This window comes from Megascapheus bottae, chromosome 14 (assembly GCF_031878675.1).
Source record: "Megascapheus bottae isolate mThoBot1 chromosome 14, mThoBot2.hap1, whole genome shotgun sequence".
NCBI classification, from domain to species: domain Eukaryota; kingdom Metazoa; phylum Chordata; class Mammalia; order Rodentia; family Geomyidae; genus Megascapheus; species Megascapheus bottae.
In genome coordinates, this window is record NC_143522.1 from 18,031,570 (window position 1) to 18,045,300 (window position 13,731).

Consider the following 13,731-nt stretch of genomic DNA (forward strand, 5'->3'; position numbering starts at 1 on the left):
ATCAGGTCCAAGGTCATTGACCCCACAGTCGGTCCCCAACAGAAAAATATCTCAAGCAGATGTTCATAAAATTGGTGGCAAATAATCAAAGTATAATCAGGCATTTTATTGTATCTCCATAATCTAAGAGATTAAAAACCAAGTATATACGTTATAGCAGTGAGTGTAAAACTTTCATATACATAGATGGTACAAAGAGGACTCATTAAAGTACAGTTTGCTAGGTTGCATACCTCTGGTTTCTGCTTCAGGAGGCTTGGGTCCACGCCAAGTACGTACAGCTCTTACAGAATCCCAGGAAATGCTGCTGTTGCTGATCTGGGAGCTACAATTTGCAAATAATAGGGAAGTGATACTGCTCCAGTTATTTTATGTTGACTAGAATGATTTCAGTGGGATTAAGAGCTTTCCAGGTCATTATGAGACACAGACTAAATAAAGCCTCGCTTGGAGAGAAGGTGGCGGCCTATTCCTTCTCCAAACATCTATGGTAAAGCCCTGTGCATGGCACTTTATATATGAACTAATAAATCATCCCAATCAGAAGAAGGGAAACTCAAACAACATATAATATGAGGTAACCTACTGTTATTCAGAAATGTAATATGTGACAGCTTGCAGACAAAAGTGAATGAATGTGGTATCGATTGACAACCTTGGAGGTTCTCAAAATAATAAGAAAAATGGACCATGAATTGGATGTTAAGTTTCAATAAAGTATCTAATATATAGCAAAATATGCATTCAGATGCTCTGCTAAACTCAATTTATAATCTAGTTTGACATGCACCTAATTACACATACACACACACAACCATCATATCCTCAGAGTTAAATTTTATTAACCATTGTAGTATATTTCATCTGCAGTTTCTTGTGCAGAAACATGGCTCAAAGTCTCTTCAGTCTTTGCTTTATTATTAGTTTTCCCTCTTTCAGCCAAACTTTCTCTCTGCCAATTCTTTATACTTAGACATTTTTTGGACACTTTACTTAATGACCTAATTTTTTATATACAACAATATATTAGGTATGTAGCTAAATTGTGTGTGTATGTGTAGGTGTGTGTGTGAGTGTGTGTGTGCACATGTGTGCACGTACTGGTCTTGGGATATGAACTCAGGACTTGAGCTTTGTCATTCAATTCTGGTGCTTTACCACTTGAGCCACAGCTCCACTTTTGACTTAATTCTGGCTGATATTCACAGATTTCCCTGGCCAGGCTGGCTTCAAACCAGGTTCCTCAGTTTCGCTTTCTGAGTAGTGAGGATTATAGGTATGAACCATTGATACCCAGCAACTAAGTTAATTGTGACAAATTTTTATACCATATAACCATCACCTCAGCACCTACTGGAGATAAAGCATTAACTTTACCTTGGTTGTTATAATCTTATGCCAATGAGATATCCATGTACAGATTTTGAGGGAAGTCCTTCTTTGACTTTCACAAAAGTGCAAAGTGTGATATATGACTATTTCTCCTTATCTGTGAGCATTGTACCCATGGATCTGGACAACTATAGATTAAAAGTAATAGAAAAAATGTAACCATGCATAATTTAATCTATTTCAATTAAAAAAGAAGCCTTGTATCTGTAGTAAACATAACAAACATGCTTTTCTTATTCCCTAAATAATGCAACATCACAACTATAAGCACAGCATTTATATAAGGCATTGGTATTAAAAGTAATGCAGAGATGATTTTAAGAATGTGTAAGGAACTGCTTAGGTGATATGCCTATACTCTGTCATTTTATACAAGGGACCAGAACATCTAATGATCTTGTTATCAGCAGGAAAATTTGGAAACAATACAAATACCACAAAGTAATTATCTAGATTTTGTTTTCTCTACAGGCACTGGGGCTTGAATTCAGGATCTTACACGCTGGTTTGGCTTCTCCACTCAATGCAGGGACTCTACAACTTGAATTAATTAAATCTCAAGGGCTATTCTACCTAGGGTCATTTCGAGCATCAGTCCTTATAACTCAGCCCTAAGAGCTACATTAGAAGAAGTTAGCTTCCACTGTCTAACTTAAGTCTGTTATTTCCGTCCATAATTTTTGATATATATTTTTGTTGTTTCATGTACCAGTAATTCTCAGTATTTGCTGAGTACTCCATTGACAGCCATTTCTTCTTTTTATCTGGGAATTTGAATCATTCTTTGCTTTTGATTCTAATAAATGGAGCAGCTACTAGCATTCCTAGGGACAATTTTTTTGTTTTTGCCAGTTGTGGGGCTTGAACTCAGGGCCTGAGCACTGTCCTTGGTCTTTTCTCAAGGTTAGAGCTCTACCACTTGAGCTATAACACTACTTCCAGATTTTATTTTTTTAATCAGAGTAGAGAATTTGTAAAGAAAGGACACAGCGAGAATGGAATTAGATAATTTACGCAATTGCCTTTGTTTGTTAAATTAACAAGTCTATCAGTCTGTAGTCATTTGTCTAAGTAATGACCACCTTGATTGTCGAAACATTTTCCCCAAATATTCTCAATTCCTAACATGCCAGCTGACATACTTTTCAACTTGCATAAAAAAATGAAGTCTGTGCTTCAGTTCCATATTCATGAATCTTTACAAAATCTGATTGGCATTCCTAAGAATGGGTTATTTTACACAAAACAGATGCAATGTGGCTTAATGTGGGGTGCAGGATTTTGACCTGTCTTTCTAGACTGATATCCCTACCAGTGATCTCACATGGTGTGGACTACAGCTGCTTTCTTCTCTACTATTTTGCTTTGTAGACCATCTAGAACTCCCAAGTCTCCAAAAACTAAAGTATAACTTACAAAACTAGACCTACAGGCTTAAAGGAACTAAAGAAATCTCCCTCTCTTAGATCTCTATTTACCCTCAAACCATCCCTTCTTCTTTAAGCCTTTTTTAATGCTCTATAATGTATGTACTCCTTTCCTTATGTTTGATTTCCTAAGGTATTCTTTATTTGAGTCTTTCCCTACAGACTTTAATTATCCAATAGCAGAGACATCATTGGCATAATATACCTATTTTTAACCTATTAAACATTACTCAGTGTTCAAATATCCTGAGTCTTCTTCCCATACCCTGCTACTGCTCATGGGCCAACATCTACAAATGAGAAAGCATGAACTTGTGACTGCATATTCTCTTACACTTTTTTTTTGTTAAGTCTTTGGCCCATCTTTTATTTTTTTCATATATTTTTATTGTAATTAATAGAAGGGTTACATGATATTTGCCAGATAGATGGTGCATTAATTCACATACATTGATACCCTTTCACATGTCTTGGTCCCCATTACCCTCCCCCCCATCCCTACCCCTCATCTTGTTTTCCCCCCTTCCCTATCCAATTTCAAATAACCAAATACAAATATATCCGATATATCAGGTAGCAAAGTGAGATACTGTAACAATATGAGATAACCAAGGGACAGCAAAAGAGATGAGAGATTACATAGTACTATAGAACAACAATCATTCGTTATATGGCTTTTGTTTCTATATCCTAGAGATCCTTTCATTTAGCGTCCTACTATATGGCCTTATGTATCAAGGTTTTGTTCTATTGCAAATCTCTGCTAGGCGAGCACAAGGTTTCTACTGATTATGACAAGTGAGGGAAACCATTGAGCCTAAGTTCCTTTGAGTCTGGTTTACTTCACTTAATATGATCTTGTCTAAGTCTTTCCATTTCCTAACAAATGGGGCAATGTCATTCTTTCTGACAGCAGCATAGAATTCCATTCTGTACAAATACCACATCTTGTTGATCCACTCATCAACTGAGGAACATCTAGGTTAGTTCCATATCTTTGCTATGGTAAATAGTGCTGCAATGAACATTGTTGTGCTGGTGGATTTAGTATGTCCTTGTTTCTGGATGATTGGGTAAATGCCAAGTAGTGGAATTGCTGGGTCATAGGGGAGCTCTATGTTTAGTCTTTTGAGGCACTGCCATACTGCTTTCCATAGTGGTTGAATGAGTTTGCACACCCACCAACAGTGTAGTAGTGATCCCTCCTGGCCACATCCCCTCCAGCATCTGTTGTTATTAGTTTTCCTGATCCTGGCCATTCTAACTGGAGTGAGGTGGAATCTTAGAGTTGTTTTGATTTGCATTTCTCTTATGATCAGAGATGTTGAGCATTTCTTCATGTGTCTATAGGCCATTTCTGTTTCTTCTTCAGAGAAGACTCTCTTTAAGTCTTTGGCCCATCTTTTAATGGGATGGTTATTGCTTTGGAGATTAGTTTTGGATTGATTCAATTTTTTGAGCTGTTGATATATTTTAGATATGAGGCCCTTGTCTGTTGTATGGTTGGTGAAGATCTTCTCCCACTCTGTAGGCTTCCTAATTAGTTTATAAAGCAAGAGAAACAAAAACCAAAAGCTGTGCCATTGCTTTTCATGAGATTGTCTAACTTTACCAATTAACATTTATAACCTACAAGTAATATCTCATAAACAGTTTTATTTTCTCCAATATATATCTTAGTAGAGTAGATAAGACAGTTTTTGCCCAACTATCTCTGCTTTACAGATCTGAAAAAAATGAATTTCAGGCCAATGAAGGGACTTTATTGAATGTTTTTAGCTGGTAAACATCATGACAGAGAAGCAAACGAGGTTTTTCAAACTGAATAAGGAAGAATTGTTTCTCTTGTCATTTGGTCTCTACCAAAGGGAATACTCAATTAAACTCCCAATTAAACTAAAACTGTTATGTGATAGGGTTAAATCTAGTATCTTGCAGAGTGGAGACAAAGGCAACCTCAGGAGTTATTTCCAGGGGTTTGGAGAGACAGTGCTACACAGTTCTGTGTTCCTTTAATATCAGTAGGCTGCCTTGGGTGCCTGTGTTTGTGGTTTGGATGGGATTTTTTTATCGTGATGTTTACACAGCATTCCATATGTGTAACATTTTGTGCAAGCCATTTACTTGTGCTTTGGGAATCAGCGCTGTATACTGCAGGTTACACACCTAAACTCCGCATAGCTAGCTATTCCAGAGACAACTTCTCCATATCAGACTCTTAAATCACCAGTAGGTTCATCTGCAGACATAATTCAGTGGAGTGGAGCCTCATCAGGGACTTTTTCCTGCTCCTATTTCACTGTGGAACCATTTATGTTTCAGGTTGGAAACAGGAATCGTCGGAGAGTATTCAGTGATGATGTCATCCATAATTACAAAACTTGATTTGAAAGATTCAGAGGCAAAAGATGGGCAATTCCTGCACTTTCTCTCATGATAAGATCTTCAGTGTGTGTGACTATTAGATTTCCTTCCTTTTATCTGAAACACAGACATCTAGCCCTTTCCCCTCATTTAAAGAAGCCAGAAAACCCAAAATTGCCTGAAACAATAAGTAAAACAAAATAAGTAAATTAGATGTCTAGTATTACTTAGAAGAAGAATAAAGAAATCATGTGTTGATAGATTTCACTATCACCTAGTAACTAGTGTTAATAATATGCTGATGTAAAGAGACTTTTGTGATATCTGGGGTGCCGGTACCATTAAAAAAAACAGATCTTGGCTTATTCTCTGTGATAGGGAATTTCTAATAAGAGAGGAACTTTTGCTGTGGTCATAGCATTTGACCTATGTATGTGACATATATATCTATACACACATACACACGTATCCAATATTTTGGCTAAAATTATTCATCTATATTAAATATTAAATCTACACATAACAGCATTTGAAAGGCAGAAGAGAACTTGAGTTGTTATTTTTTATCCCCACCATTGCACAGATTTGAAAACTTGGGTCCAGATACAATTTGTCCAAAGGTATATACAATTTTTAGGGACTGAAGTAGATTGGAATGCAAGTGTTGGGCTGACAGCCTTTGATTATATAATTAGTACCAAGAAAATGTATCATTTCTATAGATTCTTTTTATGAAACAATATCAATAGCTACATTTTCTGCTTTTATAAATCTTAAAACTTAAAGTTAACTGAAGATTGTGTTATTATATCAAAAAGCCATAATTTCTACTTCTAGATTTATTACTAAAATTCTGATTTGTAATATAGATTTTTGCTTTTATGAAAGGTACTTGATATTTTGGGAAAACAAAAGGTTTTACTCCTGTTTGCATTTTTCACATTTCCTTAAGTTAAAAACAGTATTATTTACTTATTGTTTGGCTGATAATGGGGCTTGAATTCAAGCCCGGATACTTGACTGACCTTTACTTTCCTCTGTTGTTATTCTGACATTTGAACTATGCTTTCTGACTGGCTGTTTGCTGGTTATCTTGGGGGCAGAATCCTGCAGATTTTTCTGCCAGGGCTGTGTGAGAACCTAGATCCTCTGGATTTTACCCTCCTGCATATCTAAGATTATAGGTTTCAGTCATTGATGTTCAACTTATTTTATTTTATGTTTTATTTCATCATATGGGGAGGTCACTATTATTTTTTCAAACACAATTTATTGTTATTCATTTTATTTCCTAAAAGAAATGAACCCTTGGAGGAATAAATTTCAATAATGATTCTGCTCCTTCCTAAAAGGGAAATAGAATATAGTCAGCCATTCTTTAGGCAAAGATCTGGAAAAAGGAAAATAGTCATTACAAGTCAGAGTTAAAAGCATCACTGAAGAAAAATGTCCCATTTTCCTTTTTACACTAATGGCATAAATGTGTTTGTGATTGTGGTGGCGGGCATTCCTCATGAGGATTATAGCTGTGATGTGTCCCCAAAATGATTCACTGCTGCTTCCATCCATATGCCAAATTAAATCTCCTATGTTTAAGCTTAAGATTATTCCATTTTCTAAATCTATCAATTCAGTCAGTTGTGTTGGATGCAAAACTTACAGAAAGTCAATATTACCCTCCAGTAACTTCACTCTTCTAAGTTTGCAGAAATAGCAAGTCTCTTCTTCACATTTTTAAACAAAATACTAATTTCCCCCACCCTCATGACACCCAGAGGAATCTGGAAATGTGACAAGTCACAGAATCAGCTGTTAAAGGAAGACCTGCTGTTGGCTGATGTATTGAGCCAATTTGCATTCCTCCCCAAGAACAATATGGCCACAAATGCCAGTGCATAAATTAGCCCCAATTGTGGGCGGAAACACTCCCTTGCAAGCTGACAGAGTATCACCCCAAAATATCTCTGATAGCTCATAAATAAAGAAATCTGTTTCTCTGATGTGATGCAGGCAGTAGAACAAAAAGGAGAGGGAGACTAATTTTGAAGTCTCATAGTTCAGTAGGAGTTAAATCAGGAATCATTTTTTAAATATGTAGGATCAACCGTGAGTCAGTTAACTTCTTTAAACTATTTTTCTCATTTCAAACTTCATTTCATTTTTGTGTGTATGTGTGTATGTGTGTGTGTGTGTGTGTGTGTGTGTGTGTGTGTGTGTGTGTGTGTGTGTGTGTGTTTGCTGGTACTGGATGAGGGCTTAAACTCAGGACGTTGGACTCTCTTGACATTTTTTTTTTAATCAAGGCTGGCACTGTACCACTTGCACTACTGAACCACTTCTGGATTTTTACTAGTTAAGGCCTTTTGGGGATAAAAATCTCATAGACATTTCTGTCTGAGATGGCTTTAAACCAAGGTCCTCAGATCTCATCCTCTTAAGTAGCTTGGACTACAGGTTTGAGTGACCAATGCCTGGGTATCATATTAAATATTTAAGGTTATAAAAAATTATTAACCATTTGAAGAATAAGTGAGAAAATGTTTAGAAATGTTGGCTCTCATCTACTTTCCTGCTTTATACTGAAAATATCCCCTACAGACACCAGGCTGTTCTATGGTGAGGACTAGCGTTAGGGAAGGTTAAAGACTATTGAAAAATTAATGCTGTGATAGATCCTATGCATTGGATTTTTTTTATGCCATGTAATAAGTAACATTCCAAACATGTATTTATTGTTTTCAATATAAATTATCCTACAGAATCCTTGTTCTGCAATAAAAAATTTGCAGTTCAGCAAAGACACAGAATCTGACAAACTGTCAGTTAATGTGGAGTTTCAATAAATTTTTTCCTGCAGATATTAATGCATGTTGGTATATGCTCGATGCTAAAGTAGAAACCAGCTAGAGAAGAAATCACAAATGTCACATCCATGACACTTCTTGTGGGAAAGTCAGATGCTAGATAAGCAGACAAATGTAATAAGGTCTATAGAAGGTCAAAGCAAGTTAATAAAGAAATGGGTAGCATATATGGTAAATAGCATGGAAGAGAAATAATGACCTAATAATGTCTGTGCATAGTCCCTAAAATGAACAAATAAAGATAACAAAGTACTAGAGATTCTACTCTACAGAGATACGTCAGGACATTTGCCCAGTGAGAAACAAACAAGATTTGATTAAAAGACCAGTGGAAATGATTGTCTAAAGACAATCATTTTTTAGAGACAAAATAGAGAAAGCAGCTTTGTTAGGTACAACGTTAGAGAGGCACAGTCTTATTTCAATGCACTTGCAGGAAGAATGAAAGATAAGGAACATTCCAGGCTGAAGGACCTTACTTTGGTTTTAAGTAGCACAGATATATCAGAGAATACATGATGTCTCTAGGCTCGGGGATTGGGGCATAGACAAAAATGTGTTTTCTATATATGTGCAAGATAGGATTCTAGAGACATGCAGTAATATGGATATGATTCACTGTTCTTTGAGTACCATTAAATCTCAGACTCAGCCTACAATCAGTGGCTCTCATTTGCTAGAGTGCAAGTATTGTAACCATTTCCATGCAAAACACTTTTTTACACAATATATGGGAGTTTTTTTAGTTGGCTCTACACATTGTAATCTCAGCAGCTTCCCTCTGTTCTTGGGCTTTTCATTTGTCTTTTGTCTAGGTTGCTGATTTTTTGAAGACATTTTCTTTTTTTGTGTGTCTGTTTGCAGACATGCTGATCAACCAGCAGATGCTGCCCTCCTGCACAAAACTGAGCAGAGATATTTGTCTTGAAGCTTGAGCTATCATCAATTCCCAGCTAAGCCAGCTGTGGAGGTTGGCAAATGTATTCATTAGCACTTGAGTTTTTAAAGAGGAAAGCATTACCAAAAGTGTCTTCCAAATTCTCAGATTTTGGCTTAACTCCCTTGCTGGGAAATATTTAGAGTGGATCTTTTTAATTTAAATGACGATTGCTGTAGGAGACAAAGATCTTCAAGCTAGAAGTGAATAGATGAAATATAGATGAAAAAATGAGTGATCAGTCTGAAGTAAAACCTCATATATACAGACTCAAGTAGCTAAGAGGTCAGTTTCAAGAGGGCGTGAGACTTGAATTAGAAATCTGACACTTCCAAAGCTGAATTGATCAGATTGACCTGATCAATAGCTATGTTACTTTAATAATATGGTTCTACATGGTAAGTACACTGATTACTCTTTATAAAATATCAAATGCCAAGAATAGCAATAGCTTTAAATTGTGCAGTTCTGGATTAACTAAGTGGAAACACTTTTAACTATGTGTTTACTTTTATGAACAAAGTACCACAAGTGACTTATAAAAAAGCTTAATTCAAAGCAGGGAGAGGAGGGGTGGAGGGCGGGAAATGGGGACAAAAACATGAGAAGGGGTATCAATGCATGTGAACTAATGCACCTTCTGTCTGGAGAATGCAACTGTAACCCCTCTATTAATTGCAATACAAATATATGAAAAAAGGCTTAATTCCTCTGCTACCCATTTTCATCTGATCTCTTAATTTTCCTTCCTAACTTGGTTCTGTTCAGTAGTGTGTAATGGTTTTATTTTTAAAATTCATAAATAATACATAAGAAAAATGAAGGCCTGCTTTTAACCAGTATAATTTTTGGTTCTTCCAAATAAACTGAGTGAATTCTTTAGTCTCATCTTACTTTGGTACTTTGCAGCAAGATGAGAAGGTAGGCACCAGTTTGTTAATTTCTGAATAAATAGTTTGAAAATGATGTACAAACTTAAATGATAAAAAGTCTGAAAGTTTGCTACACAAATACGTTGTTAATTCAGTAATCCAAGACAGAGACTAGCTCCTGAGATGGATTGGGTATGGTTTGAATGCATGCTTCCGAGATGATAGCTTTGTGCCCATTTGTTAGGAGATGGAATATTTGTGCAGTGGGGTCTGGTGCAAGGAAAGCATCCTTAGAAGAGGCCAGTGTGGTTTTGATGGAACCTTAGTTAGTTCCCGTGAGAGTGATATAAATAAGACAGAGATGGCTCTGGAGCCTCTTTAGCTTCTTCACTTGTGTCCTCTTTTGAGCCAAGGGGTCTTGACCAGAGTAATCAAATGGAGTTGCTTGACCTTGGAGTTTCAGGTTATAAAACTGTAAGAGGTAGAGAATGGTAGTAGAAAACTTCCATTCCTTACAAGTACAGTTTTAAGTGATTTGATAAAGCCACAGAAAACGGCAAAGGGAAGAACTAAAATATAGTTTTATTATTTAAAATAATCTTGTCATTTACTCTAATCTCAGGAATAAAAACAAAATGTCTATCAACATGGGGACTGTATGAGTAAATAACTGTGTGTGAAAGGCAAAGAAAAAGTAATCTGGATCCTTTTCCTTGATTGTAAATCCTTAAAAATTTGGAGTTTCATTTAACCCTCTTGGCCATCTTGCCCCCTGTAATTTTCACTGCTATTATATGGCCTGAAAGCATCATGCAAGATTGGTGAGAGGTTTGGGAAGATAAGATGTCTACATGAGGACTCCTGCAAAGAATCAAAACCAAGCCTGTGATTCTTGTGTATATTTGTGTATATAATTTTACCTTAGAAACACGCTTGAGAGTAAAGTGTGCTTCTCTTCCCATAGATATGATACTGAGTTTCTATCCATTTCCATGTTAGTATATTTAGTTTATATCCATTTCTGGTGCAGTATATATGATGGTTAATCTTGATTGCCAACTTGATTGGATAGATAAAAACCTAGGGGATTGGTAAAGCATACCTTTGTGGATGCTTGTAAGAGATTTTGCAGACAAGAGTAACTAAAGGAGAAAGGTCTTTTCTTAATGGTAGAGTATCAATAACTGGACCATGCCCATATGGAATAAAAAAGAAGAAAAGAGAAAGGCCATTACTATAGGAATTCTATAGAGAAACAAACACAGGAATCTGTCTATCTTTTTTATATTATTTATTGTAATTAATAAAAGGGTTACATGATATTTGCCAGATAGAAAGTTCATTAATTCACATACATTGATACCCTTTCACATGTCTTGGTCTCTATTACCTTCCCCCCGACCCCATCTTGGTTTTCCCCCCTTCCCTATCCAATTTCAAATAACCAAATACAAATATATCCAATATATCAGATAACAAAGTGAGATACTGTAACAATATGAGATAACCAAGGGACAGCAAAAGAGATGAGAGATAACATAGTACATTAAGGACAACAATCATTCATTATATTGCTTTTGTTTCTATATCCTGGAGGTCCTTTCTATTAGCTTTATACTATATGGCCTTTTGTATCAAGGTTTTGCTCTATCACAAATCTCTGCTAGGAGAGCCCAAGGTTTCTACTGATTATGACAAATGAGGGAAACCATTGAGCCTAAGTTCCTTTGAGACTGGCTTACTTCACTTAATATGATTTTTTTCTAAGTCTTTCCATTTCCTAACAAATGGGGCAATGTCATTCTTTCTGACAGCAGCATAGAATTCCATTGTGTATAAATACCACATCTTGTTGATCCATTCATCAACTGAGGGACATCTAGGTTGGTTCCATATCTTTGCTATGGTGAATAATGCAGCAATGAACATTGTTGTGCTAATGGATTTAGTATGCCCTAGTTTCTGGATGGTTGGGTAAATGCCAAGTAGTGGAATTGCTGGGTTTTATAATATGAAATCTCATTCAACAATTTATAGCCTCTAAATGTTTGTTTCATATCTTCTCACCTAGAAATCTATAGATATTATACCTTTGGTATTTCCTGAATATTTGACAAGACTGAAGAATAAATTATTCTGATAGTTTTAATCTGACATTCATAATACCAAACAGTTGTACTCAGGCAGAAGTATACACAGATATGAATTTATATTTTCTGTTTTTTTTCAGATTCATGAACGTATTGTAGGAAATTCAGAGCATTCCCAGAAACAAATCCCTGGAAAAAAAAAGCAAACAACCCAGACTTTTACATATAAATTGTGAAAAAAAAAAACCAGAATGCTACTAGATATGTCAAGCTATCATTTCAGATTTACATTAAAATGAACAGTGAAACCAAAATAGTTTATGTTACATAAAGTGTGGCTAAGTTTTTAAATTAGAAGTCTGTTTATATATATATATATATATATTAAGAAATCTATCTTATATCTCATATGCTTTCTTTCTCCTTCCTGGCTGGCATAATGTGCACTTCTCTGCTACCCCATATCTTCCGTGCTATGAGTGAGTGAGATTTGTAAAACCATGACAGAAAATACACTTTCCTTACAGTAAGTTGTTTCTTTCTGGACTTTTGTCACAGTAGTGCAAAATTCATAAAATTACGAGAGATATTTAAATCCTTCTTTAAAAGTACTTTCATTGGTTCATTATTTGATCCAAGAGGGTACAAAAAATGAGTAAAAGATTTTAAGACATAAGATCTAACCTCTACATTTTCCCCAATACCAGGACATCACCAAGTAATAGAAAATACAATTTTGAATTAAAGGAAATCATTAGTAGAGAGATTTTAAAGCAAGATAGCAAAATCAGAGATTTTAGAAGGGTGAATTATATTGTCTGGGCTCACACACTTTGTCTATCTGGCCTCAAAATCTTTCAAAAGAGCATGACCTGCATTCAACACATTACCAATTAAACTAAGGCCATCATTTAATGTTTTCTTTTTCAATTTTCATAAATCAATATTGATGACAATCAAACCAATTCATATTTGGAAGCAGCCTCTAAAGGCATCAAACCACATATGCCCACTAGGATTGGAAAAATAATATATGGGAGGGAATGTGAAAGGAAAGAATATGCAAATCCACAGAAACTTTCAACTCCATGAAAAATGCAAATAAATCTATCTTCAAAACCCTTTTAGGCTCTGAAGGTCCCATGTTCTGTGTCTGTGGAGCAGTGATTGGCCAGGTAATGGCTGCACCTCTAGCATCCCATGAATAATTATCTCTATCCTGAGTGTCTGCCAGCATGACACATCTTCATTTCATTAAGGGAGAGAGGGACAGGCTGGAATTGGCAATGGCAGAATTCATTTATCACATTTTAATGGAGAAGCAGCTCAGAAAAGGTGGACCTAATGAGATATTTCTAAAGAAATTAGCCAGTTTTGATTAAAGGGCCATCTCTTCCATGTCCACATTTGTGATGGATTGTAGAGGCCACATGGAGACTATTCCCCCCTCCTCTCTGCCCTGCTTTGCTTTGATTTCCTAAAGCACATACTACTTTTTGGGTAATTTATTTCCTAAATAATTGAAAGAATCATTGTTGCAAACTGAGAACAAATTTTACACTAGGCAAAGCAGATCAGATTTGGATTTCATCTATGGAGAAAGATATGTCTATAATTTCAGGCTTGAGGACTATCACTAAATTGTTCATGTCCCAATTCTACACCAAACAAAAAGAAAAAAATGTTACTTCTCACTTTCATTTAAAGTCAATTTTTGAAGATATGACTTTCAGGGCTCTTGTACTAAACACAACTATTATCTCACATTCTCCATTCCCTTCTTTA